Source organism: Sus scrofa, chromosome 1 (genome assembly GCF_000003025.6).
Source record: "Sus scrofa isolate TJ Tabasco breed Duroc chromosome 1, Sscrofa11.1, whole genome shotgun sequence".
NCBI lineage: Eukaryota > Metazoa > Chordata > Mammalia > Artiodactyla > Suidae > Sus > Sus scrofa.
Window position 1 is genome coordinate 222,496,644 of NC_010443.5, and position 24,822 is coordinate 222,521,465.

General features: G+C 43.1%; 1 protein-coding gene across 5 annotated transcripts in view; it reads left to right on the forward strand.

The window, feature by feature from the left end:
• The window catches only part of TJP2 (tight junction protein 2), a 138,472-nt gene that overhangs the window by 22,126 nt on the left and 91,524 nt on the right, over positions 1 to 24,822 (forward strand). For all 5 annotated transcript variants that reach the window (XM_021070931.1, XM_005660146.3, NM_001206404.1 and 2 more), the window contains 1 exon segment: positions 9,494 to 9,614. The gene's annotated coding sequence lies outside the window, so the exon portion shown is untranslated.

Genomic DNA, 24,822 nt, shown 5'->3' on the forward strand with positions numbered 1-24,822 from the left:
ATGAATTCCATGGAAATGAAATATTCTAAGACCAAATGGTTAGTCCTTTGTTTTCACCACTTGTGGTCAGATTATACTACAGTATCCACAGGAGATTGGTTCCAGGACCCCCAAAGATATCAAAATCCAAAGATGCTCAGAGTTCCCATCATGGCTCAGCATCCATGAGGATACTCAGTGGGTTAAGGATCTGGCTTGGTGATGAGCTGTGGTGGCACCTGCATCTCCAATTCGACCCCTAGCCTGGGAACCTCCATATGCCGCAGGTACAGCCCTAAAAAGACAATAAATAGACAAATAAACAAAAACACAAATGATGTTACCCCATTTCCCCCATACTGTTTTTCTCAGCAGCTAGTATGAAGCCTCTCCACCTGGTAAGGAACATGATTGCTAACAGCTCTAACTTCCTGTCATCCCAGCTTACCACCTCCAGTGGAGTGAGGACATTTCTCTCTAAATGTCCTATTTATTTATTTATTTATTTTTGCCTTTTTAGGGCCACACCTGTGGCATATGGAAGTTCCCAGGCTAGGTATCCAATCAGAGATGTAGTCGCCAGCCTATATTACAGCCACAGCAACTCAGGATCTGAGCTGCATCTGTGACCTACACCACAGCTCACCACAACACTGGATCCTTAACCCACTGAGTGAGGCCAGGGATCGAACCCGTGTCCTCATGGATGCTAGTTGGGTTTGTTAGCCACTGAGCCATGACAGGAACTCCTAAATGTCCTATTTGTTTTATCCTGGGGAATACTGATCCACCCAGCTTGGGGCATGTGGACCAAGACCCATTAGGTGGACCATTGTGATAGACACTCCACCTTTACCCCATGGGAAGAGGGTAAGAAAAGTCTTTAAAAACTTAAAAAAAAAAAAATCCCTAAAGATGAGAGGAGACACTTATAAAAAGGGAGGAGGGGATAGATTCTGAATATCTCCAAATAGTGTACATTCTCATGCTGGCGGGGCTCACCCATGTTGGGTATAGAGATATTTTTTAAATATCGTAGGAGTCCCTGTTGTGGCTCAGTGGGTTAAGAACCCGATGGGTAGCCATGAGGATCCACGTTTGATCTCTGGCCTCGCTCTGGGTTAAGGATCCAGTGTTGTCCCAAGCTGCAACATAGGTCACAGATGTGGCTCAGATCTGGTATCACTGTGGCTGTGGTGTAGGCGACCAGCTGCAGCTCTGATTTGACCCCTGGTCTGGGCACTTTCATATGCTGCAGGTGTGGCCCCAAAAAATATATATGTATATATATATGGAGGTTCCTGGGTGGTGTAGCTGGTTAAGGATCCAGGTGTTGCAGCAGCTGTGATGCAGGAAATGCAGTGTGGGTTCAGTCCTTGGCTCCAGAATTTACACATGCCACAGGTGGAAGAAGTAAATAAAATGTTAAAAAACAAAACAAAAACCCAGAATTGTTTATCTATTAATTCATCTTTGCTTTGCTATTGACTTGAGAAAAAGTTTATAGCATTTAGAAGTGCATTGCCATCAGTGACAAATGGAACTCCTTTTTCCTTGCCAAGCACAGCCTTTCAGAGAGAGGCATTCATAGAAGGAGCAGATCTGCTTCTGATTTTAGTTCATCCAGCGGCATGCAGGCTTTGGGGACCAATTATTACTAGACCTGGAGATAAATCACCTCGTGCGCCATTAGTACTTGAAGGATTAGTGGCCTCAAAGATTTATGTGCGGATTAATTGGGGAGTGTGCATTAGATCCCTGTGTTTAGAACCATGAGCGTCCTGCAGATCATTTTCATTAGTGCTTTATTCAAAATTCCCTAGCCTTATATAATCCTGACGTTGCAGGGAAATCTGAAGGAGCCTTTTATTTATTTATTTGTTTGTGGTTTGGCCTTGGCCTCACCCCCATGCCGTACCCCCCACGGGAGCGTTTTATAGCTCTGGCTAGGGATACACTGAGCATCTAAAAGCAGAGCGGCTTCCAGTATTGCAGTCATCACTTCACCAGCTCCGGCGGAACAGGGCCTGAAATTTACACAACCCGGTACCAAGAGAGACAAGATGAGGTACAAGAAATACATGGCTATTCTGGAAGCAGCAGTTGGCATCACCCCACTTAACAAAAGAGAACTTCTACCCGAGAGCAGAAGACATGTGAACCTTTGGCAGCATCCTGGGTAAGCATAGGAGACCAGGAGAGGTTTTGTGTGTGTTTGGGGGCCTCGAGGGAAGGAAGGATCACCCCTGTCATAAGCATAAGAGCCATCGAGTTCTCTATTGAGCACTTGTTTCTTTCTTGTCTTGTCTTTTTTTGTAGTTAGCCTCCCATTTATTTGTTTAGTTCTTATCAGCATTTTAAATCATATAGCCCTGCAAAGCAATTTATACATTTTATCTGGTTTATCATACTCATTCTCTAAGCATGCTGCCTTTTTATGGGTAAAGTTAAACTCCATTTCTAGTCTAGTCTTGGCTCAGATAACAAATTAGTATTGTCTCAGCAAATAAGAACTTGTTTCCTCCTGAAAATATGCCCTTCCCAGATAAAATTAAAATGGTCAGTATGAAATTCGTGGCAATAATACTCTAAGAAAATTCCTGATTAAAGTTCCCTGGTGGCACAGCAGGTTAAGGATCCGGTGTCATTGTAACACCCCGGTTGATGCTGTGGCTCGACTTTGATCCCGAGCCCATATGCCATGGGCACAGCCAAAAAAAAAAAAGAAAAAAAGAAAAAAGAAAAGAAAGTTCCTGGTCTAATAATCATGAAGATGAAGGCATGGGTGTATCTAGAGCCCTTTTTTTATATTCATATTTTTAAATTTTATGATTTTGACAAAGTTGCATGGTCTACAAACATAGCAATTTATTTTTATTTTTATTTTTAGGGCCACACCTGTGGCATATGGAAGTTCCCAGGCTAGGGGTCGAATCAGCTACAGCTGCAAGACTACGCCACAGCCACAGCAATGCCAGATCCGAGTCACTTCTTCAACCCACTGAGCAAGGCCATCCTCATGGATACTGGCTGGGTTTGTAACCCGCTATAGCTACAATGGGAACTCCAGCAATTCTTAAAGATGAAGCAAATTGTGCCTTCCCTCCCACCCCCGCCCCGCCCTCCGCCACATGCAAGTATTTTTCTGACTGAAGTGTACATGCAGACTCTGATTCAGATAATGCTTCTCTTGAAACAGCACTTCTTGCTTCATATCTCTTTCTGCAGCCCCAACTGATTTACCATGTTGAGGAAGAGTTTAGATGTTCTTTTCTGAATAGTTATGAGGCCCCAATCCTGACTTTCTGAAGTCCCTCTTTTGTGTCTCACATGCTGAGAAGTTTAACTGAAGGTGTTTGTATACAGTACTTTTAAAGACTGAATGCCATTTTTACACTGAACAAGCCACACATCGGCACTCACTCAAGGATCAACATGAGATATCTGTGTAGCTAATATATGTATATGTATTTTGGTCGTGCCCTTGTTATGTGGAAATCCTGGGGCACCAGATAGAATCTGAGCCACAAAAGTAACAACACCAGATCTTTTACCTGCTGAGCCACCAGGGAACTCCTGGTATTTCTTTTTAAAAAGTAGAAAGTCACTACCTCATTTTTATCATATAAACAATATACATCCAGAAAAATAAGGAGGGAAAAAATCTCCATAGTCGCGAAGTTCCCATCATGGTGTAGCAGAAACGAATCTGACTAGGAACCATGAGGTTTTGGGTTTGATCCCTGGCCTCGCTCAGTGGGTTAAGGGTCTGGCTGCTGCTGTGAGCTGTAGTGTAGGTCACAGACTCAGCTCGGATACTGCATTTCTGTTCCTGTGGCGTAGGCCGACAGTTATAGCTCCAATTTGACCCCTAACCTGGGAACCTCCCTATGCCTGCGGGTGCAGCCATAAAAAGCAAACGAAACAACAAAAAACTCCATAGTCCCATTTTCCTAAGAGAATTACTATGATCCTTTAGGTCTGTACTTCTCAAAGGAGGGGTGCAGCGGCAGGAATTGTCCCCTAAAGGACATTTGACAATGTCTGGGCAGGGTTTTGGTTGTTCCAACCCTAGTGGGGGGGTACTTTTGTCTAGTGGGTAGAGGCCAGGAATGCTGCCCAACATGCTGCAATGGACAGGATGGAGAACCCACAACAAGGAATTATCTAGTCCAAAATATCTATAGTGGAGTTGCTGTCTTGGCTCAGTGGTTAACGAACCCGACTAGGTTGCAGGTTTGATCCCTGGCCTCGCTCAGTGGGTTAGGGGTCTGGCGTTGCCGTGAGCTGTGGTGTGGGTCGAAGATGCGAGTCAGATCTGGCACTGCTGTGGCTCTGGCATAGGCCGGTGGCAACAGCTCCGATTAGATCCCTAGCCTGGGAACCTCCATATGCCGCGGGTGCGGCCCTAGAAAAAAAAAAAAAGACAAAATATCCATAGTGCCACTGCTGAGACATTTGCTTAAGGTAGATTTGCTTCAAATCTAAAAGGTAGTCATTACTGGAAATAATTTCCATATGTCTTTGAGAATTTTTTTTTTTTTTTTTTTTTTTTTGGTTGCACTCATGGCATGTGGAAGATCCCATGACAGGGATCAAACATGTGCCATAGTTGCAGCCTGTGCCACAAGGAAACTTCCTCTTTGGGAAATTTTAGAGATGCTTTAGAATGGAATCCTGAGGCAGCATAATGATGATGATGATGGTGATGATGCTGCTGATGATTTTGCTGTTGTCTTGAAAGTAAAAAGAAATATGTATATATGTAGAGGGTGCAAGAGGTATAGGGTGACCCTGGGAGAAGCCATGTGGGTCATTGTTTAGTGATGGCTGTGGAAACCATGTTGTAATAACCAAATTGTGATTCTTCAAGTAGCGCGTAGAGATTGGATATACCTTAGCGTGGACCTTTGTCCCTGAATGACAGAAATTTAGAGCTGGGAGGGACTTTTGTCGGGGCTGGCAAACAAGTTTCTTGTGCCACACCAATGCTGGTTGAGGGGTGGACTGCTTCGAGAGTCAAGTTAGGGGGGTTCCCCAGGCCCAGTGTGGGCTTAGCAAGGAAGGAATATTGTGTATAATGAGGGAGGTTTGTTCTGGGCGTAAGATTTGGAAGATTGGGAAGTTGCATTACATGTGCTTTATATATTTGCCATTCCTTAATTCTAATTTAGTCTTTGAAAATTTTACAAGTGTGAAATAGCCTCATTTGAGTCATCATGAGCTAGGGCTGGGCCCTCAGACAGCAATTGGATGTTCCCAGTTTCTGGCTCAGGACCATTCATTAAGGGATTCACCCTAAACAGACACATATGATTCAGATGTGTCAATTAGCTGCCGCATTGTTCATTTCTTTTTGGACATGACCTTTCCCAGCCATCAGAATGAGTAAGTACCGTAAGTAGAACCACCTCTGCTTCTCCTCAATTCCCCAAGTCTAGTCAAACAGAAGTCAAATTAGTCATTCTAAAGTGCTCCTTAATAAGGGAAGTTGAGTTTTTTTTTTTTAGTTGAGAACATTCTTTAAGTCTGATGAAATAGCACTGCACCACAGGTCAAGATATTCTTTATATCTGCAATTCTCTGAGTTCTTTGAATACACATGGACAAAGACATGAATTTGCTGATCCCCTTTTTTTGGTTGCTGACTCCCTTGTCACCTGACATAGCCTTTCTGTGACCCTATTAATACCCCTCACTAACCTTGTAGTAAACTCTCCTTTCTTGATTATTTTATTAATGAGTTCTGAACTCTTGAGGCCCTGTAATGTCTTATTTTTCAGAATCACTGTTAAAATGCAGATTCTAATTCTGTAGATGTGGTGGAGCCTGAAAAAAAAAAAAGAATTCTGTCCCTTTCATTCTTTTCAAGAAATATTCCAGTTGCTTTAATTACATGTAATACTGCATAGTATTCAAGAGTAGCTCCTCCTTTTTTTTTTTTTGCCTTTTTTGGGCCACACCCTCGGCATGCAGAGGTGTCCAGGCTAGGGGTTGAATTGGAGCTGTTGCTGCTGGCCTACGCCACAGTCATAGCAATGTGGGATCCAAGCCACGTCTGCAACCTACACCACAGCTCAAGGCAACACCGGATCCTTAACCCACTGAGCAAGGCCAGGGATTGAACCCGCAACCCCATGGTTCCTAGTTGGATTCATTAACCACTGCGCCACGACAGGAACTCCGTCTCTTTTAAAATTTTGTAAAGTTTTCCAGGACTAACTCATATTACCTGACAAATATTTTACATGTTTGTAAAATACCAATAGGATTATTTAGTTCTTTCTTCCAAGCTTTTTCTTAAGAAGGTAGCCCTAGGCGATAACAGTATGTTTTAGAAATGGCTGATTTTTATTGGAAACCTCAGGCAATATTATAAAAGAAAGTTAAAATCAAGATGTCATTGGAGTTCCTGTTGTGGCTCAGTGGTAACGAATCCAACTAGTATCCATGAGGATGAGGGTTCGATCCCTAGCCTCGCTTAGTGGGTTAAGGATCCGGTGTTGCCATGAGCTGTGGTGTAGGTTGCAGATGGGGCTCAGATCTGGCATTGCTGTGGCTGTGGCCGTGGCCAGCAGCTGCAGCTCCCTAACCTGGGAACATCCATATGCTGCATGTGTGGCCCTAAAAAGTAAAGAAAAAAAGAACAGGATAATTTTTTTGAACAGAATGATTTTTTTTGAATAGAGTCAGTGCAGAAAACTGATTCTATTCAAAAGCAAGCCACTTCAATAAAAGAAGCAAACTCTTTTTGGAGCTGATACCTATAGGCAAATTTCATATTAAGGCCAAAAGCATAACCAAGGCCATCTTGATTTGCTGGGCATTTACTTATCATGGGAAGTAATAATAGAAACTGTATATGGGCTGGGCTCTGATCTTGTTGCTTGCTTTGTAGGCTATCCAGATGGCTCTGCTTTAGCCTGTGCCCACATTTCCTGCTGATCCTTGGAGAAGGGAAATGTGTTCCCTGCCTGTACAAATAAAATGGACACTATCTTTTATTTCTGTTTCATTGTGTAGGGAGTGTTTTGCACAGATGCCACAATATGACTTTGTCTAGCAAACAGAAGAGTATGTCCAGAACTGGTGAGAAGCCACATTCCTCCTCCCACTTGTTTTCTCTGATGCCATGTGGGGGGCTGCTGGCACCCAGGCCCAGCCCAGGAATGAGCTTGCCTCCTTCTGGCAAGGAGTTTGAAAGGCACATGGAAGATTCAGAAAAATGTCCAGAAGGGATTTTTCTTGGGTTTTCTTGGGGTGTGGGTTAAAAAGAAAAAGTGTTTGTCATCTTTTCTGATTAGGGGGGGCAATCCACACATATCAATATAAAGATCAGAAGCTCTCTGGTGGCCTAGTGCTTAAGGCCTTGGCATTGTCACTGCCATGGTTCCGTCTCTGGCCTGGTAACTTCTGCATGCTACGGGCATGGCCAAAAAAAAAAAAAAAAAAAGTACATTTTATGTTAAGCATGTTTTACCACAAGTAAATAAAACTCTCTAGATATTTTCTCACCTGCTGAGTTTTTTTTAAACCTGAAAAGTGAATTTTTTTTTTTTTTTTTTTTTTTTTAACAGCTACACCTGTGACATATGGAAGTTCCTGGGCCAGGGGTTGCATCCAAACCACAGTTGCAACCTATGCCACAGCTGTGGCAATGCCAGATCCTTTAACCCATTGTCCAGGCCAGGGATCAAACCCATGGCTCCACAGTGTCCTAAGCCACTGGAGTCGCATTTTTAACCCACTGTACCACAGCAGGAACTCTGTTTTTTTTTTTTAATAATTTTTTTTTATATTCCCACTGTACAGCAAGGGAGTCAGGTTATCCTTACATGTATACATTACAATCACATTTTTTCCCCCACCCTTTCTTCTGTTGCAACATGAGTATCTAGACAAAGTTCTCAATGCTATTCAGCAGGATCTCCTTGTAAATCTATTCTAAGTTGTGTCTGACAAGCCCAAGCTCCCGATCCCTCCCTCTCCCTCCCCGTCCCATCAGGCAGCCACAAGTCTCTTTTCCAAGTCCATGATTTTCTTTTCTGAGGAGATGTTCATTTGTCACAGCAGGAACTCTGAATGCTTTAAGAGTTTTTCCCCTCAGGATGATCCTCAGGTGGATTGATGGTGCCAAACTTTACATGTTTACTTATTTTTTTCATCTTTTTTTCCCCCATTACTTTATTTTATTTTATTTTGGCCACACCTGCAGCATGGAGAAGTTCCCAGGCCATTTTTCATCTTTTTGAATACTGAAAACATTAGGGGCAGTAATTCCACTCCTAGGTATATATCCAAGAGAAGTGAAAAAAAGGTCCATTTAAACATTTGTGCATACATAATAAGAGTTTCCGTCATGGCTCAGTGGTTAGTGTACTCGACTAGCAATCCATGAGGGTGCGGGTTCGATCCCTGGCCTCTCTGAGTGGGTTAAGGATCTGACATTGCTGTGAGCTGTGGTGTAGGCCAGTGGCTATAGCTCCGACTGGACCCCTATCCTGGGAACTTCATATGCCATAGGTGTGTCCCTAAAAAGAAAAAAGACCAAAAAAAAAAAAAAAATCGTGCATAATAGATAAAAAGTAGAAAAACTAGGGAGTTCGCATCGTGGCTCAGTGGTTAACGACTGTGACTAGGAACCATGAAGTTGTGGGTTCGATCCCTGGCCTCGCTCACTGGGTTAAGGATCTGGCGTTGCCATGAGCTGTGGTGTAGGTCACAGACTCAGCTCAGATCTTGCGTTGCTGTGGCTGTGGCATAGGCCAGGAGCTATAGCTTTGATTAGACCCCTAGCCTGGGAACCTCCATATGCCAAGGGTGCAGCCCTAGAAAAGACAAAAAAAAAAAAAAAAAAAAAAAGACAAAAAAATAGATAAATAAAAGTAGAAAAACTAACCAAAATGCCTGTCAGCTGATAAGTAGGGTAAGTAAACTATAGTGTATCATACAATGCAGTGAACTTCTGACACTTGCTACAATGTGGATGAAACTTGAAAGCATTATGCTAAGTGAAAGTAGAGTCACAAAAGGTCACATATTGTATCAGTTCATTTATATGAAATCTTGGGAGTTCCCTGGTGGTCTAGTGGTTAGGATTCGGCACTTTCAACACTGCAGCCCAAGTACAATCCCTGGTCTGGGAACTGAGGTCCCACATTGAGCCACCACACACAGCAACCGGAAAACAAACTCACTCCAGAATAGATAATTTTATAAAAAACAAAAATTAGATTGGTGGTTGTCTAGGGCCAGGGGGTGGGGCAGGGGTGGTCAGTGGAGATGAATTGGAGAACTAGGGGATGACATCTAAGGGATCTTGGGTTTCTTCTGTGCAGAAATGAAAATGTTCTAAAATGAATTGTGGTTCTCTTTGCACAAGTCTTTGAATAAAAGAAAAGCCATACTATATATAAAGGGGTGAATTGTACAGAATGTGAGCTCCAGAGCATCTGGAAGCTCTCACCAAGCTGGGAATGACCATGCTGGATTTTAACAACACTGTTTTCTGCAGGGTTCGAAGTACCGCATTATTATCATCTCCCTGTGAGTGGGACTGGCACCCCAGCTGTACCTCCTGGCGGAAGTGCTCCACAAAACACAGACTCCTGCTAGCCGACAGCCTGCTTTACCAGGTACTTGCGTTTTTTTTGTCTCTCATCAGCCTGGGTATTAGCTTTCCTCCACCAAAAGTGTGATGTAAACTATGTCACATCCTAGAAAGTCAAGGCTACCATTTTCAATGTTGTTGATAGAGAAATTGTTTAAAATCCAAGAAAATGAATTGTATCAGCCCATTTCCCAGAGAACAGAAAGATTTTTACCTGCATTTATGGTCTGAATTGATAGGTAACTTTGGGTGAATGCCACCTGAGGTCCTTCCGGGCCAAAGCATGGAAGTCTAACCTCTTTGGTTCAGAATAAATGCCTAGCAAGGTATTTTGATGTCTGAGGTTATAGGTCATTCTGGTAGGTCACCTTTTTTCTATTATCTGTGAGGTTAGCAGAATTATGTAACATTGGTAAGCATTTGGCTGAAAATAAAAAAGACATCAGTCACACTGGCTTCCAAAGATTAATTATGTGCAGGCTTTTAGCAAAAGAGCTGAGTATTATCCATTTACTGATTCAATTTTAAGTATGAATTAAATGAGATTTACAAGGCATTGAATTTTATTTTGACAGATGCTGGGATATATTTGTTCTTAGTTATACTTTAACCCATGATGATAGGCCAGTCCATGACTGGCTGGAATGGGGTTAGAATTTTTTTCAGGTGTTTGTTTCATAATTCCTGTCTGTTTAAGCTCCAGGACCCTGCTGGGGTGGATTCCAGCTGCATGTCCATGCTGGAGTTTAGTGGAGTGTTGCTGGCAGATAGCTGTTCAAATGCCAATGTTCCTGCCTCCTAACTGTGGGATCTTGGGCATGTCTTAATGTCCATGAGCCCCAGATCCTTCATCTGTAAAAATGGAATGTTAACATGAAGCTGATTGGGTTAACATATAGCAAGCACTGGGCACATACCTTTCTTGCAGTCTAGTTGTCTAAATGGGGACACTTGAGTTCTCTTGCAGTGCAGCAGGTTAAGGATCCAGCATTATCACTGCAGTGGCTTGGGTCACTGCTATGGCTTGGCTTCAGTCCCTGGCCTGGGAGCTTCCACAGGCCACAAGTGTGGCAAAAAAAAAAAAAAAAAAAAAAAAAGCCCCAAAACCCCCCAAAAAACAAATGAGGACACTTGAGTGGGAAAGTTCTTAGTTTTCACTGAACTGACAATGCTAGGAATGGGTTTTGTTTACTGAGATGTTCTCTGTGGTGCTCTTAAAGGTTCCAAACAGAAGAAAACAGATGCTTGGAGTTCCCGTCATGGCTTAGTGGTTACCGAACCCAACTAGCATCCAACAAAACCTCCATATGCCAAGATTTTGTTTTTGAAAGACAGAAAGACCAAAAAAAAAGCAATGCTTCCCCAGTCCCCAGAAGTGGTTTTCCTGAAACGAGATTTCTATATAGTATCTGTTTCTTTCTTTTCTATTTTCTTTTTGTCTTTTTAGGGCCGCACGTGCAGCCTATGGAGGTTCCCAGGCTAGGGGTCTAATTGGAGCTGTAGCTGCCTGCCTACACCACAGCCACAGCAACGACAGATCTGAGCCATGTCTGCGATCTGTGTCTTTAGTCAAATGGGTTAGAGGGACGCATGAATTTTGACAAAGGGGAGGTTGGAGCTGACATTGTTTTTGAAGGGAAGGATCTTTCTGACTCAAGCAAGTGCCTCCTGATAAATATCTCCTCCCTGGTTCTGATTCCCTGTACTAGTGACCACATAAGCTTCAACAGGAGTTTGGTTTCCCAAGTCAGTGTCTTACTCCAAAGCTCCTTCATGTATAAACACTGAAGCTTGGCTTTCTGGGATGAATTAGCCTCAGGCAAGCTTGGGTGGTGAGTTTTTCCCACATGGTTCTAGTTTCATATCCAGCAAACATTTACCAAGAGCCTTTTATTTTCCAGGCACTGGGCAAGGTGCTTTCATCCATTTTGTTTATCCTCAGAACATCCCTGAGAAACTATGGCCAGCACCTTTTTGCAAATAAGGAAACTGAGATTCAAAGATTTTAAATGATTTCCCCAAGATTGCATAGCCTCTGACTCCCCAGTTCAGTGAAATTCCTATAATAGCAGCTGGTTTCTATTGCTAACTTCATGGAGCTTGAAGCCCTGCCCTTGACCTAAGGTTTCTGATCCTCAGCTTTTACCTGTGCTGGCCTCTTTGAAAATCTTGGAGTCTCTGGAGAGCACTATTGTCTGGTGCTTGTTTCTTGCTACTTTGAGAGGTTTTGGTGTTCACTTTTCTGATGTGGCAAAATCATCGTTACCTCTTTGCCTTCAGGAAGGATGCTAAGAGTCTGGGCAGAACCTCACTTCCTGGACTTGGATCCCCATTGTATACCATTGGATACTTTAGAGCTGTCACCAGCTCAGCCCATAGTATGGGCTTCCAAAAGTGAGTTGAAGATGAAAGTTAAAAAAACTTTTAACTTCTGTGCCCCTGGGAGCCCGCTTACAGTCTGCCCTCCTCATCTGTAGGAATGAATACCCAGGGAGGGCACACCAGCAGCCCAGCCTCTTCATATGGAATTGGAGACACTCAGAACAGTAGCTCTCAAACTTAAGCTGCAGCAAAATCACCTGGAGGACTTGTTAAAACACAGATTCCTAGGTGCATCTTTCCAGAATTGCTGCTTCAGTCATTCTCGGGTGAGGTCCAGGAATCTGCATTTCAAAATGTTCCCATCCAGGCTGATACTTCAGATTTCCAGACCACACTTTGAGACCTACTAACCTGGATAGTACTTTTTTTTTTTTTTTTTTTTTTTTGGGCTGCACCTGTGGTGTACAGAAGTTCCTAGGTCAGGGGTTGAACCCGAGACACAATGGTGACAATGCTGAATCCTTAACCACTAGGCTACCAGGGAACTCCCTGGACAGTACTTGTAGCAGCTGCTATAGAGCATGGGCTTGTCGATAGGTGGGGTGTGTAGCCAGTTTCCCTACCTGTGGTGAAGGGATTCTTTCCTCAAATATTTAATGAACACCTCACACAGCGTTGCCTGAAGGAAGTTTAGAGGAATCTTAAGGGAACCTGGGAGTCTAATTTGGGCTCACTAATTGCATCGCCCTGTGAAAGGGCTATACTCACCCCATACTGTGGATGTGAACAGAAGGCCTGAGGCAGTGATTAAGCGAGGGAAGGCCTCCTGGGGGAGGTGATATTTAAGAGGAACCCAAGGAGGAAAAGTTGTTGGCCAGATGTGCAAAGAGGGGAAAAGAAACTCTCTGGGAGCAGAGACAGTACATCAGAGGCCTGGAGACGCTGTCCTGGGAAAGAATAGTTGTTTGTGGTGAGAACTGCATTGTAATGCCAACATGAAGTGAAGCATCAGCCTATAGTAAGAAAGATGAAAGCTTTATGTTTACTTGGGTGCTTATTATCGTATACTAGGTGCTGTGCCAAATGTTTTAGCTGCGTCATCTTCATTTAATTCTCATACCCCCACCCCAGGAGGTGTAGGTCCAACTATAATCTTGATTTGTATTAGTTTTCTAGGACTGCAGTGAAAATGTATCACAAACTGGGAGGTATAAACAACAGAAATGTATTGTCTTGCAGTTTTGGAGACTAGAAGTCTGAAAGCAACCTGTTGCAGGGTTGGTTCCTTCTGAGGGTTGTAAGTTAAAAATCTGCTGTTCCAGGCCTCTCTCCTGAGCTTGTAGATGGCTGCCTTCCCTCTGTGTGTCCATCTCAGTGTCTAGATTTCCTTTTTCTTTATTTCTTTTTTTATTTTTTTGGGTCTTTTTAGGGCCTTGCCCGAGGCACATGGAGATTCCCAGGCTAGGGGTTGAATCGCAGCTGTAGCTTCCAGCCTGCACCACAGCTCACAGCAACGCTGGATGCTTAACCCACTGAGCGAGGCCAGGGATTGAACCTGCGTCCTCAGCCATACTAGTTGGGTCCGTAACCCACTGAGCCACAACAGGAACTCCCTAGATTTCCCCTTTTCATAAGGCTACCAGTCATAGTGGCTTAGGGGCCACCCTAAAGACCTCACTGTCACTTGATTATTTCTGTAAAGACCCTGTCTCCATAGAAGGTCATATTCCAAGGTAATGAGGGTTAGGACTTCAACATGTGAATTTTGAGGAGACACAGTACAATTCATGACACCATTTTACAGATGAAGAAATGGAAGCTGAGAGATTTTAGAGAAGCTGATCAAATCACACAGCCATTAGGTTGAACCATGTAAACTTGCCATTTTTATAGGTCAGAAGCAGTTGATTAGTGGTAATGTCATATGTTAAACCTAAGCAGCAGCAGAACTGGGGCTTGGTGAAACCCAGCTCTGATTCATCATTGTGCTTTTTCACCCAGTGCTTCACTTTGTTTACTGGCTTTTCCTTTTCCTGCTATGTTTCCTCAGGGTTCACTGGGAAAACCAGTGGTAGGGAGATCAGGCTACCCAGTCGCTAGCCTGTTTGTTTCTGGTTCTCAAGTTTCTGGATAAGATACTCTTATATGTCAGTTTTCTATCCTACCTGTCTAAGGAGAGTGGTGGGAAATTATTAGTGTGTATGGAATTTAAAATATATTGCTGTGAGAGTTCCCGTCGTGGCGCAGTGGTTAACGAATCCGACTAGGAACCATGAGGTTGCAGGTTCGGTCCCTGCCCTTGCTCAGTGGGTTAACGATCCGGCGCTGCCGTGAGCTGTGGTGTACGTTGCAGACGCGGCTCGGATCCCACGTTGCTGTGGCTCTGGCGTAGGCCGGTGGCTACAGCTCCGATTCAACCCCTAGCCTGGGAGCGGCCCAAGAAATAGCAAAAAAAAAAAAAAAGACAAAAATAAATAAATAAATAAAAATAAAATAAAATATATTGCTGTGAAAAGGTTAAATACCTATAAATACATAGCTCATACAAGGGTAAATATCCAATTATTAATTTCCTTCTCAAACCAACCTAAATGTTTGTAAGCAATGTGTCAGTCCTGCACCAGTAGTATAAGTGCACTTACTTGGAATTACTTCAGGATTCAGGCTTTCAAGCAACTTCATTATCTAGATATAGAGATTTCAAACAAGCAGTTTTGTCAGTACCCTACAATAATTCCATTTTTTTGGAGTTCCCACGGTGGCTCAACAGTTAATGAATCTGACTAACATCCATGAGGACACAGGTTTGACTCCTGGCCTTGCTCAGTGGGTTAAGGATCTGGCGTTGCCATGAGCTGTGGTGTAGGTCGCAGACATGGCCCGAATCCAGCGTGTCTGTGGCTGTGGCCGGCAGCTATAGTTCTGATTCACCTACTAGCCTGGGAACCTCTATATGCCTCAGGTGCAGCCATAAAATGCTTATATCCAAAGACTTTGCCATTTTAGTAATTTAAGCAAACTTTCATCATGAGAAATTGGTATACCATTGAAGTGGAAGGAAAAAAAAAAGTGTTTATTCTTACTTTCAAATGTGTTGTAGTCTAATGTGTTTTCCAAACAAAAATTAGAGTGCATGGTTCACTCATAAAATCAACAAGACAGTACCAGCCTTTGGCCTATCTCTGGAAATCTGAGATGTCTGAACATTTTAAGTATAGCACATAGATGAGTAAAATTCAATCTAGGTTCTGAAATATAAATTTAATTATACTCCTGCCTGTTTTGGAGAATTCAGAACCTAGGAATTAAAAGATGACTAGGGCTTGTGTACCAGAGCCCTGCCTCTCTCTTACTTTTCACAGCCGCATTTCCTAAAGGCATCTCTACTTAGTATGCTTTTTCCTCCCCACCCCCTGCCTTTCTCTTCAGCATTTCTTCCCCCACCTATTGCTGCTACTCAGGGATCCTATAAATGGTTTCAGGTAGCCTCTGGGCTGAACACAGCATTGCCTGAGGAAATATTCATGGATAAGGGCTTTTTTTTTTTTTTTTTTCTTCTTCTTTTTAGGGCCGCTCCTTCAGCATATGGAGGTTCCCAGGCTAGGGGTCGAATTGGAGCTTTAGCTGTTGGCCTATGCCACAACCAAAGCAATTTGGGATCTGATCTGCACCTGTGACCTACACTGCAGCTCATGTCAATGCTGGATCCTTAACCCACTGAGCAAGGCCAGGGATCAAACCTGCATCCTTGTGAATACTAGTCAGACTAATTTCCGAGGCACCATGATGAGAACTCCAGGGTAAGGGCTTTTGCTGGCTGAGAGTGGCAGTTGAATTTTCAATCAGTAGTTACTTTGTTGTATGTTCTGTCTATATTGGGTGCCTGGTCCTGTGGCTGTGTGGGTAAGCCTGGAGGCAGCTTATTTTATGATTCCTTTTATAGTAAAATGATGCAATTAGCTTTTGGTTGGGAGAGGAGTGATCATTGGTACTTGATCATTTTCATTTTCATCAGTTTTTAGCTCAGCCAAAATTGTAGTTCATTAAGAGGTAATCTGGGGGAGTTCCCGTCATGGCTCAGTGGTTAACAAATCTGACTAGGAACCATGAGGTTGCGAGTTTGATCCCTGGCCTTGCTCAGTGGGTTAAGAATCCGTCGTTGCCGTGAGCTGTGGTGTAGGTCGCAGACGAAGCTTGGATCCCGTGTTGCTGTGTCTGTGGCGTAGGCCAGCAGCTTCAACTCTGATTAGACCCCTAGCCTGGGAACCTCCATATGCCGAGGGTGCAGCCCTAGAAAAGACAAAAAGGGAAAAAAAAAGAATCCAACTAGTATCCATGAGGTTATGGGTTGGTTCCCACTTGCTCAGTGGGTTAACCATCTGGCATTGCCCCAAGCTCTGGGGTAGATCGCAGATGAAGCTTAGATGTGGCATTGCTGTGGCTATGGGGTATGCTGGCAGCTGCAGCTGCAATTCAACCCCGAGCCCAGGGACTTCCACAGGTGCGGCCCTTAAAAAAATAAATAAATAAAAATAGAGGTAATCTGGTTGTATAACAAGATTAAACACCCCAGACAAGATTTCCCCCACCTAAATCCTTATTTTATTGATATTTGAAAAAAATTGATTTTTCACAAGGTACACATGACTATTTAATTATAATTATTGACATTGATATTTGAGTCAATATTGTAATACAACTATTGATAGTCAAAAAATTAAAATAACTATATATGCAGGATTGTTTTGGGTTAAGATCTTAAGTCTGGTTACTAAAATAACTGTAGCAACACACTTTGAAAGAGGCTTCTTCATATGTTAAAGTGAATGTGTCTCTTCTGATGGCTTTAGCTCAGCAGAATACATATGGCAAGATTTAGAACAAGAATCAAAATACTATATAGCAAGTGGAGGATGGTTCCAGCTGAAGCAGAACTAGATAAAGGAGAGAGAACGTGGGTGAAAAATAAAATGTAGTTGGGAAGAATAGCTAGAATTACTTCTGAAAAATTAATAGAAAAACACTTTGTGTAATTTAGTGTACAGAATATAAACCTCAGAGCACTCTGAATCTCTTAGAAATAAATCTTGATTGATTTCTTTAAAAACTTAGATAATAACTTTGGAGGCAGGAAAAGCTGAAAGCTCCATACATTCCTGAAACTGAATGAAAGATTTCGCTTCTGGAGTTCCCCTTGTGGCTTAGTGGGTTAAGAACCTGGCTAGTATCCATGAGGATATGGGTTCAATCCTTTTGCCTCACTTAGTGGGTTAAGGATCTGATGTGCTCACAGATGCGGCTCAGATTCCACCCCTAGCCTGGGACCTTCCATATACTGCAGGGTATGGCCCTAAAAAGGAAAAAATGAAAGAATTCACTCTTAGGTAAACTTCTCCATCATGGCCCAGAGTAGCAGAGAATTTGATGCACCTTCTGTGTATGTAATTTTGTTCATTATAGCCGCCCACCCTGTTGCTTCCCGCCTTTGCTCAAGGAGTGTTGGAAATTAGTGTGAGGCAGTCTGAGCCTCCAGGAACACTGCCAGGCAAGTTCTCTCAGAGATTAGGAGACAGAAGGGCTCAGAGACCAAAATGTGTTCCAGTCACATCATTTATTTAATTTGAAAACACGCAGGGAATTCCCATCATGGCTCAGTGGTTAACAAATCCGACTAGGAACCATGAGGTTGCAGGTTCAATCCCTGGCCTCGTTCAGTGGATTAAGGATCCGGCGTTGCCATGAGCTGTGGTGTAGGTTGCAGACACGGCTCGGATCCAGCATTGCTGTGTCTCTGGCACAGGCCGGCGGCTGCAGCTCCGATTGGGCCCCTAGCCTGGGATCTGCCATGTGCCGAGGGAGTGGCCCTGGAAAAGGCAAAAAGACAAAAAAAAAAAAAAATGAAAGAAAAAACAAAGAAAACACCCAGTGAGAAGCAAGGGGAAAAGATTTGAACAGTTTACCATAATTAGGTTAGGATACAAATACGGTGAAAGGTCCAAGCTCTGGAGCCCTGAGCTTGCAGTCTTCACATGGCCTGTCTGTGCAGTAACAGCTTTCCGTGATGATAGTGTGGTCAACAAAGACCAGATCTGAGTTGAACGAGGGGTCTCAGCAGAAAGAAGGTGTCTGAAGCCAGCACAGGCTTGTCCCAGTGAAGGGACATAGGGCAAGTATATCTGGTCAATCGCTATAACTCACCAGCAATTTGTCTGCATTTTGGGGCAGAGTAAACACAGGGCCAGAACTGAATGTGGTAGGTGAGCCATTGAGGGATGACATTGCTGTCAATCTGGAGGTACCACAAACTGGGCTTTATTATTTATTATTAATATTTTATTAGATAGGAATGAATTAATAATAATGTAAACTAAGTTATGAAATATATTACATTATATTATGTCTAAATAAATATAATTATAAATTGGGTATTTATTACATTTATTAATATCTTGTTAAATATTAATATTTAAGATTTACTTTGTCCTTCCATCAGAACTCCTCTTCTTATGAGTAGCATTCTTATTTGTTTCATTCCTTTCATCTATATTTAACACAAAACACTGCTCTGTTTGTTTTTAATACCTCTTACAAGTTACTAACATACTTACCCACACCACACACATCTTAGGAATTTGCCTCTAACAAACTACTTGCTTCCTCATTATCTATGGGAAATAAATCTTAGAAGTTTCATCTATCTGATTTTTACCTTGTCCTCTATACCAGTTTTTTTTTTTTTTTTTTTTTTTTTTTGCATTTTAGGGCTGCACCTGTGGCAAATGGATGTTCCCAGGCTAGGGGGTCAAATCGGAGCTACAGCTGCTGGCCTCCGCCACAGCCACAGCCACGCTAGATCTGAGCCGCATCTATGACCTACATCACAGCTCACAGCAATGCTGGATCCTTAACCCACTGAATAAGACCGCAACCTGCAACCTCATGGTTCCTAGTCAGATTCGTTTCCATTGTGCCATGATGGGAACTCCTATACCAGTTTTTAAAAGAACTTTAAATAAAAGTATATGTGGAGTTCCCTCTGTGGTGCAATGGGTTAAAGATCCACTGTTGCCATAGCTGTGGCAGGAGTTGCGGCTGTGGCTTAGATTTGATTCCTAGCCCAGGAACTTCTGTATGCCAAGAATGTGGCTGAAAAAGAAAAAAAAAAGTATATATTTAGCAAGTTATGATATATTCACATAAATAGAGTATTATGCAGCTAGGAAAATGATGACATACCTCTGTAATGCCATAAAAAAATTAGTCAAACAATATCCCTATGTAGAAATAACAGGTAGTAGAAATTCCCTGGTGATGCAACAGGTTAAGTCTCCAGCATTGTCACTGCTGTGGTGTGGGTTCAATCCCTGGGCCTGGGAACTTCTGCATGCTGCAGGCATGGCCAAAACAAAACAAACAAATAAAAACAAAAAAGAAATAACAAGTAGCAAAGGAACATGTCTCGTGTGGCCCCAGGTGTATAACATTGTATACAGTATCTACCTGTTTACCTGTGTATGGATGTACTTGGAAAGGAAGCCCACCTAATTGTTAACAGTAGTTTGTTCTGAGTGGTGACATTTTCCTTGTGTTTTACTATTTTTTGTGTGTGATCTACTATATGGTTTGCATAAATAAACAAATATCATTAATTTTAAAATAACTAAAATCCAAACATATGTGTTTATACAAATACATATTTAAATAAACATAACCAAGAGAATGGTAGGATCGGACTCTTTGTTTTGTAAACGAGACATTTGGCAAGTAGAGAGTTATTTTCTGACCTTCAAAATGTTCTACTTGCCTTCAAAAGTGTAACCTTCCTGTCTTGTGCCAGAGAATTGTAACAATGTCCCTTTAGCAGAATTTCCTAAACCTCCCTGATGATAAGACTCACCTGGGGGTATGTGCTATGAATGTATATTTCCCCGGGGCCCTTCTCAGACCCACTGACTCAGGGTCTCAGGGAGGGACCTGGGATGCCTCAGGTGATTCTTATCATCAGGGAAATTTAAGAAGCTGTCCTTGTAGAAATATAAATGCTGCAGCCATATTTTCAGGTTTTATCGAGAGTGTCTCTTCAAAGTGCCTTTTCCAGGCCCAGCTTCCTTTGTTTTAAGAGACCAGCTTCCTTTGCTGCTCTGGAAAACGCAACTTTTTTTTGTAAGGCCCCTTTCAGGTCTGAGGATTCTTTGACAATCTAGGAGACATTTCAGCAATTTTAATCTGTGTCATCAGGGATACTGAATTCTTAGGGCTAGAGGATTCTGGTGATAATGTTTTTAAAGCAATTCAGGCATTGCAGAGGCCCGTCTGGTTTCCCCAGAGGACTTGGTGTCACACGGACAGTCCCCTGGGCCTATCTCACCTCAGATTCCCTTCCTTGCATGTGAGATGAGGGCTTTTCTCCTTCAGGAAAAATGTTAACTTATTAACATGTTTTTCCTAAAGAACTTATTCTGCGACAGGGAGTTCTGAAATTCAGTTAGACCCCAGAATCATATTTGAATTCAAGATTCAAATTACTATGTCTTTGGCTGGAGTCAAATGGCACTTGCAGCACTTATTTTGGTTTTTTTTTTTTGGCTTTTTGCTATTTCTTGGGCCGCTCCTGCGGCATATGGAGGTTCCCACGCTAGGGGTTGAATCAGAGCTGTAGCCGCTGGCCTACGCCAGAGCCATAGCAATGCAGGATCCGAGCCATGTCTGCAACCTACACCACAGCTCACGGCAACGCTGGATCCTTAACCCACTGAGCAAGGGCAGGGACCGAACCTGTAACCTCATGGTTCCTAGTTGGATTCGTTAACCACTGCACCACGACTGGAACTCCTGCAGCACTTATCTTTTTAATAGTTTCACAAATAGGATTCTTCAACGCTGTTTGTTTAGTGGTGTCAGTGAAAACCCTAGAGTTCTATTAAAAGGAGCCAAAAGAAAAATAACAATAATAACAAAAGACCCACTTCTACCCTGACTCCATGCAGTTATCTTATTGCTGTAGAGGCAATGAATGGAGGGGCCAGAGAGCAGTGATGAGAGCAGTGATGAGAATGAGCTTTGAGTCCAACAGGCCTGGGTTTGAGGTCTTACCCACCTTCTACTCAGTGATGACCTCAGGCAAGCTCTTTGCCTCCAGGATGCTCAGTTTCCTCATCTCAAGGCAGGGCAGGGATACCAAATGTACCAGGGCGATGGGAGGATTTACATGAGCAAGACCAGGGATCCATTCCACATCCTCATGGATACTAGTCGGGTTCGTTATTACCGAGCCACAACGGGAACTCCCATGGTTGTTTGTTTTTAATGTAGGGTTAACAAGTGGCACCTACCCCTGAAGAATGTGGATTTCATACACTCTGCACTATAAATAGCTGTAAAGTAATAAAAAGCTGCCAAAACGCAGAGCACAGTGCCTCTGGGACTCAGGGCACCTTGCCAGAAGGGTTCCTGCGCAGTAGGAGTGCTCTGCCTCACAGCATCTGCCCAGAGCAGGCTATGCCCCAGAAGGGGCTCCTAGAATCTCCAGGATTGGAGTTGGATTATGCTTTGTCTCAACTCCCTCTTGACCAGGCTGAGTACACCTTGATCTTGTCTGCTATCCTGTAAGCACATCCTGACTAGCCCTGTAAGTCTCCCAGGAGTCTGCCTGTTGACAGCCTGCCCCCACCCCCAGAGGTCAGCCCAGACCACAGCTACCTACTTCCAACCAGAACTGCCCCAGCACCAGGGCCTCCTCAGACTTGTAATCCATCCACAGCTGACTCTGAGTTGCATAGCTAATTCTTTCATCAACTTTGTGGTCAGCTAAACCCATCATGGACAGAAACATGGCCAGGTTCTCACACAGAGCTGGGGGTGGGGAAGTGGGGGGGTGCTGCTGGAGTTTGGGATTTGTGTCATCAGCAGGGAGAGGAGAGGCAAATGGAAGGCACCATCCGTTGAGAACTGAGAATGTGCTCTCCCCATAAATCTGACTACTGACACTTTCATCCTTTTTGTACTTACTCTAACATCTTTTCACTGAGTGCTAACAGTAGCCGTGCCAATATATTACCAACGGTAATAATGATAATAAAGTTAAAAAGAGGGAAACATGGATAATAGTCTCCTTGGCTTTCTTGAGCTACTCTCCCTTCCTGCTGTTGTTCCTCTCTGAGCTTCCCTTCTCCTACACAGACCACCCACTGCTCCGACCCTTTCAGATCCCTGCACTGTGCTCTCTGGAACCCTTGTTTTACCAAATGAAACACTCAGCTGGACCCACCTCCTTGCTTTAACTTAAAACTTGACTCTCTCCTGAGGGTATTGCTGCTTGGTAGCCACCTCAAGGAATGCTTCCTACTTTAGACAGAGAAATCTAAGCAGGAGCTGGCTCTCTGGTCCAGGCCGAGAAGCTTCAACAAAGACTCTGGGGCAAGGATGAGCTTGGCAGGGTCTCAAGAGCAACAGCTATGAAGAAAGCCCAGTGTGGCTCTAGGAAGTGAGCTTGGATGAGGCAGCAGGGTCCGCTCACATAGGACGCGGAGGCCACCTTAGCTCACGTTTCCATAACACAACACCACAGGCAGGGTGGCTTAAACGACAGACATGTACTTCTCACAGTTCTAGAGGCTGGAAAGTCCCAGATCAAGGTGACAGTAGGTTTGGTCCTCTGAGAATGCCCTCTTTGTGGCTTGTAGACAGCCATCTTCTTGCTGTGTGTGTACAGGGCCATTCCCAGGTGCCTGCAATAGGAGCTAACAGACTTTGAAAGTGAGCAAGAGTAATATTAAATAACTAAATGTGAAGCCACGAGGGGCAGAGCAGAACGTTGACTTCCTCTCTCCTGGATGTTATTTTAGGAACTGGGGTGGTGGTGGTGGTGGGGTTGCTGCTTGTGGAAGAAGGAGTCCTTTAAGTGAATATGCGCAATTACTGTTGTAATTGTTGTTTAGCCTGGGTAAGCAAGGGAATGCCAGGCCATTTCTCCTGAAAAGTGCCCCTCCCTTGGGCAGAGTTTTAACTGCCAGCACTTTAGTCATACATATATGTGAGCAATTCTTGTGCCCTGTCATCATTTACTTGTCTTTTTCTTCCTCACACTGTGAGCAAGCCCCCTGTGGTATATTTTTGTATGTTGACTTTATCTTCTATATACCTTCCTTAGGGTACCAGGGTACATGTGAGGCATTCAAGAAATGCTTGTTGCAGGAGAGTGTCTTTTTGTTTCCAATTTGCCATCCAGTGTACAGCCAAACTAAATTGCTCAGTTAACTTGGGACAGTTTCATGTCAGGTTCCTTTGCTCCCATGTATGATCATGTTGCAAATATAGATGCATACATATGTGTGAGTGTGTGTGTGTGTGTGTGTGTGTATCCCCAAATGTAACATTCTGAGGAAATCTGATTAAAAGTGTTTAGTTTATTACATTTATCTGAAGTCTTCTGACCTTGTTTCAAAGACCTTATACACTGTAATACATAATAACAAGTGCTGAAAAATTGTCTATTGCACAAATAACATTGCACAAATAATAACTACAATTTAAAAAGAAAAATGCAATCCTATCTTTTCATCAAATCATGTTCCCATATACTTTTCAATTCTTTTATATATATGTGTATAATTTCTTTGTTAGTGCATCAGGATAGATACTATTTGTGTTCTTTTTTTGATTATTATGCTGTTACTATCCTTGTTGGTATTTGACTTCTTTATTATAATTTTAAATGATGGTTTGCTATGCTAATTAAGTTGATTTCCTGTAATTTCTTTTTCTTTTCTTTCCTTTCTTTCTTTCTTTCTTTCTTTCTTTCTTTCTTTCTTTCTTTCTTTCCTTTCTTTCTTTCTTTCTTTCTTTCTTTCCTTTCGTTCTTTCGTTCTTTCTTTCTTTCTTTCCTTTCTTTCTTTCTTTTCTTTCTTTCTTTCTTTCTTTCTTTCTTTCTTTCTTTCTTTCTTTCTTTCTTTCTTTCTTTTCTCTCTCTCTCTCTCTCTCTCTCTCTCTCTCTCTCTCTCTCGGCTGCCCCATGGCATATGGAGTTCCTGGGGCAGGGATCAGATCTGAGCTGAAGTTGCAACCTAAGCCGCAGCTGTAGCAACATCAGAGCCTTAATCCCCTGTGTCAGGCTGGGGATAGAACCTGCAGCCAACCGATCCCAAGACACCACTGATCCCCTTGCATCACAGTGGGAACTCTTTGCTGTAATTTAATAGCCCTCCATCATTAGACAGTAATGGTTTCCATTTCCATCTTATGTTATTATAAATAGACATAGAATCAAGTGTTGCTCCACCTTCCAGTCACCCACTGTCATCTAACCTCCAGTCCTCTAAGAAAAAGATAAAAGAAGATGTTGGAGTTCTTCTATGGCTTAGTGGGTTAAAGATCCAGTGTTGTCAGTGCAGCAGCTTGGGTTGCTTCTGTGACAAAGGTTCAATAGTTGGCCCCGGGAACTTCCACATGCCGAAGCAGGTGTGGCAAAAAAAAAAAGAAGAAGAAAAGATATTCACCAAGAAGAGGACCACTGTTCATCCTGGACAGTGCTGATTCAATGGCATCTGGTGGTATATGGAGGTTCCCAGGCTAGGGGTCAAATTGGAGCTGTAGCTGCCGGCTACGCCACAGCCACAGCAACGCCAGATCTGAGCTGCGTCTGCGACCTGCACCATAGCTCACGGCAATGCTGGATCCTTAACCCACTGAGTGAGGCCAGGGATCAAACTGTACATCTTCATGGAAACTAGTCAGATATGTTTCTGCTGAGCCATGACGGGAACTCCAAGCATCTTCTGTTCTTAATTGAATTCTTCAGAGTTCCATGTTGTTGGCTATACTCCCCTTCTTGAAATTCATTCTTCTCTTGACTTTTTGGACCCCCTGCTCCAAAGCATTTTCTTCCCTTTCTGGCAGTTCCTCTTTCATCTCTA